General features: G+C 31.5%; 1 protein-coding gene across 1 annotated transcript in view; it reads right to left on the bottom strand.

Moving 5' to 3' along the window:
* The window catches only part of LOC137616595 (QRFP-like peptide receptor), a 90,091-nt gene extending 86,358 nt beyond the window's left edge, over positions 1-3,733 (bottom strand). The window contains exon 1 of the mRNA XM_068346488.1: positions 3,643-3,733. The gene's annotated coding sequence lies outside the window, so the exon portion shown is untranslated. The remainder of the gene's footprint in view (positions 1-3,642) is intronic.
* Positions 3,734-4,867: the final 1,134 nt, after the last annotated feature.

The raw sequence follows: 4,867 nt of genomic DNA, 5'->3' as shown, positions 1-4,867 counted from the left end.
ATGTATCAAAAATATATATGGCTTATTTGAATATATATATATATATATATATATATATATATATACATATATATATATATACTTATATATATAGGTATATTTGTTTGTATACATATATATATACATATATATTTATATATTATATATTAATCCATACATACGTATATATATATATATATATATATATATATATATATACATATATATTTATATATACATATATATATGTATATATATATATATATATATATATATATATATATATACATATATATATGTATATATATAGAGTATATATATGTTTGTATGCATAAGTGTGTGTGTGTGTAGGAGAGAGAGAGAGAGAGAGAGAGAGAGAGAGAGAGAGAGAGAGAGAGAGAGAGAGAGAGAGAGAGAGAGAGAATTGTATGTCGACATATGAGATTTAGTTTTCAAAAAATTATTACTCCTAAGTGCATTTTTGGTTCGATCGTATTTGCCTAAGCAGTGAAGATTAGGTTTTTTTTTCAGATAGTCATAAAAGTCTATGTAACTGAAGTCGAAATTGCATTCCGCTATTAACGAAGACCTCGGACTTTTCATTAGAGTGAATGCTCTCTTTGTAGGAGCATTGCTCCCAGGCAAAGCTAAACAAGGTTTAAAATCTTTATGAAAGGAATACTTTTATCTCAAATTATATTACAAAAAAATACAAAAACAGAATGCATTGGAATAATACAGAAGTGAAGATCATATGTCTTTTAACCTTTCGATGTTATGAAGATAAATATTAACAATAATAGTTATACTTGTCCAAAAAAATAACAGTATAAGATTGGCGTAGATGTTTTTGAATTTTGCTGGTTTTTGTTGATAATGACTAATATATTTGATGGATATGGAGATGATGATGACGATGACGAAACACACATTTGCCATCATTGTCATAATAAGTGAATTAGAAAATTAATGAACTGGTGGAACTTCTTCCAGAAAAAAAGAATGACAAACGCACTAAGTCCCGATACCTGATCTCTTTATCGACAAATGAGGCATCAGATTTCATAAAGAAATTTGCCGGGATATTGAAGATGCCCTGCGAAAAAAAAAAAAAAAAAAAAAAAAAAGTCCAAAGAAATAGATTGTATTTGTGCGATTTCTTTCAACAGTTTTGGGGATTCTTATCATTTGCAACTTAATTACAGTTGAATCCTGATTTGGTTATTTTTTTTTTCATTTATCCAGTATTCGAAATTGACTTCAAACTCAAAATTCTAAAATTTCTTGTGTTGCTCGATTTCGATTGGAGTTTGAAAATAAGTGTAAGACTATTTGGCGGTTTAAAATAAGCTGCCCTTATGCCAGTGCGGACTTTAGCGATGCGCATGCGAATATAAACAGTTATTATTATTATTATTATTATTATTATTATTATTATTATTATCATTATTATTATTATTATTATTATTTTTATTTTCAATTTTATTATTATTATTATTATTATTATTATTATTATTATTATTATTTTTATTTTCCATTTTATTATTATTATTATTATTATTATTATTATAGAGTAGAGGTCCCCTTTTTGTTTTGTTTCTTGTTGTTGTCGGCTACCCCCCAAAATTGGGGGAAGTGCCTTTGGTATATGTATGTATGTATGATTATTATTATTATTATCATTATTATTATTATTATTACTATTATTATTATTATTATTATTATTTTTATTTTTATTATTATTATTATTATTATTATTATTGTTGTTATTTTTATTATTATTATTATTATTATTATCATTATTGTTGTTATTTTTATTATTATTATTATTATCATTATTATCATTATTATTATTGTTATTATTATTATTATTATTATTACTATTATTATTATCATTATCATTATTATCATTATTATTATTATTATTATTATTATTACAAGCTAAGCTATAACTGTATTTTGAAAAGCAAGATGCTATAACCCCAAGGGCTACAACTGGGAAAAATAGCTCAATGATGAAAGGAAACAAGGAAATAAGTAAACTACAAGAAGGGTAATAAACGATCAAAATAAAATATTTTAAGAAGAGTAACAACATTAAATTACATCTTTTTTTTTGGGGGGGGGGAGTGGATTAGAACCCTAGTGAGGACCATTTGACTTAAACCAACCAATTATCACATGATGAATCAACAGAAATAAAAAATCAAACAGAGTAAAGTCAACAATGGAGAAGGGAACAAAATTATTATTATTATTATTATTATTATTATTATTATTATTATTATTACAAGCTAAGCTATAACTGTATTTTGAAAAGCAGGATGCTATAACCCCAAGGGCTACAACAGGGAAAAATAGCCGAGTGAGGAAAGGAAACAAGGAAATAAGTAAACTACAAGAAGGGTAATAAACAATCAAAATAAAATATTTTAAGAACAGTAACAACATTAAATCACATCTTTTTTTTTTTTTGGAGTGGATTAGAACCCTAGTGAAGACCATTTGACTTAAACCAACCAACTAACAGATGATGAATAAACAGAAGTAAAAAATCAAACAGAGGAAAGTCAACAATGGAGAAGGGAACCAAATTGAAAGAGAAAAAAAAAAACAGAGCAAAACTCGATTTCCAAATCCCTTTACTAAAAATAGAAAACACTAAGGACTGCAAAATCTCTTTGATAGATTGATATGACCATTGATTCTGTGACATGGATGCAATGGCGGAAGGACATCAGAAGGAATCAGATTTTTAAGCGTGTCAGGATTTATAAGATGACAATCCTCAGAGCATGATGCTGCACTTCGAGGCCCGAAGAGGGGAAACAGATTATATGCACTATTAAAAAATTGCATTAAAAAATGGCAAATGTCTGGCAACATTTATCCCAGGATTTTTACCGTTTTAAAAAAAAGGATATATTGACGTAAAAGAGTGATATTACGGTCACCAACCCGTAAAAGATAATAACAAAGTAAGGTAGAATTACGGTCGCCTGTATTTTACTGAAATACGGTTGAGAACAGTGTATTTTTACGGATAATTTTCGATTAAAATTACGGTTTTTTCTAACGGTGTGGAAAGATGGTAAAGCATAAGTAATTGGAAATAAAGTTATGACTGGCAATTAAGGAAAAAAAAAATGGGGAAAACAGAATATTGGTAATCTTGAAGAACAAAAGCAAGCAATTGGGAAGACTTAAGAAGGAATGACAAACACACATGGGTGAAAGAATCCTTAATGAACTAAGAATCGAATGACATTAGGAAGATAAGATAAAGATAAAGGTATCTGGTTTCAGTTCCAGTCTCATCAGAATGGACCAGAACGTCAGCCGGGCAAGCCCAACTCCCCACTATGGTGCCCAGCCACAGCAGTGGTCTCCCCATTAAAAAATCTGAACTTACGGTCCCGGGATGGGATCGATCTGCTCCCATGCAAATGCTAGGCGAACACGTTACCACTGTACTAGCCATGAGGCTAAACAGTAAAAGTCTGACAATACTCTCTGGTCATTGCTTTTACCCTTCAGATGGCAAGTAGCCCTTTCGATAAAGAAAGGGTTAACCCGATACCCTTAAGGAAGAGAAGCAAGACTACCTGTCAATACCCGAGGACCGGTTTGGAAAGATGGATGATATCAACTACCCTGACCTACCTGACTTCATCCACCGTACTCCAATAACGACTAATTCCCTTATGAATACCTCTGACCCTGCATACGCTGGCTGTTGCGGAAGACAGGGTTTATCAGGCAAACCTCTATGCTAGGCAGAACGATGTTGGAACTGCCTTCTCCGCTGACGTCCATGAAAGGATAAGTGTTCATTAGCATCATCATTTACATGGGAGTCATACATATTATTATTATTATTATTATTATTATCATTACTTGTTAAGCTATAACCCTAGTTGGAAAACTAGGATTCTATAAGCCCAGGGGCTCTAACAGGGAAAATAGCCCAGTGAGGACAGAAAACAAGGGAAAATAAAATATTCTAAGAACAGCAATAACACCCAAATAAATATTTCCTATATAAACTATAAAAACTTTAACAAAACTAGAGGAAGAAAAATAAGATAGAATAGTGTGCCTGAGTGTACCCTCAAGCAAGAGAACTCTAACCCAAGACAGTGGAAGATCATGGTACAGAGGCTATAGCACTACCCAAGACTAGAGAAAAATTGTTTGATTTTGGAGTGTTCTTCTCCTAGAAGAGCTGCTTACCCTAGCTAAAGAGTCTCTTCTATCCTCACCAAGAGGAAAGCACCCACTGAGCAATTAGAGTACAACAGTACAACAGGGATGTGCATCGTTTGCCAAGTGGTCATCTGCTTATAGAACTCCAGAAACTTCTTCATCCCATTTCATTCCTTGTCAGATAGTAGGTCCAAATCTTGCACTTGTACCTCAGCCTCATAACCCTATAGTCCATTTCTTTTAGCGATGCATATTTGCACCGACTCGCAGCGGTGCACTTTTAGCTCGGAAAAGTTTCCTGATCGCTGATTGGTTAGAATTATCTTGTCCAACCAATCAGCGATCAGGAAACTTTTCAGAGCTAAAAGGGCACCGGTGCGAGTCGGTGCAAATATGCATCGCTAAAAGAAATGGACTATAGTAGTGCCAGTAGTGCCAAATATCCAATTTTTCTCTCTGGTCAGGTATTTTTTGTATAGTCTTACTTTTTTGGTACTCTACTTATGTATTTCAATCTCATGTATGTTTTTATGATTTAGTACAGTTATTTTTATGTTGTTTTGTACTGTCCTTGCATATTCTATTCTAATATCTTAGTTTGGGGTGCTTTAGTAGAGTTATTTCTATATTTTTTACTGTACTCATGTATTTTGATTTCACATATGTGTTTGTTGGGCTTTAG

The sequence above is a fragment of the Palaemon carinicauda genome, chromosome 22 (genome assembly GCF_036898095.1).
Source record: "Palaemon carinicauda isolate YSFRI2023 chromosome 22, ASM3689809v2, whole genome shotgun sequence".
Taxonomy (NCBI): Eukaryota; Metazoa; Arthropoda; class Malacostraca; order Decapoda; family Palaemonidae; genus Palaemon; species Palaemon carinicauda.
The sequence above is the reverse complement of the archived record's forward strand: the minus strand, read 5'-3'. Positions and strand labels throughout refer to the sequence as shown.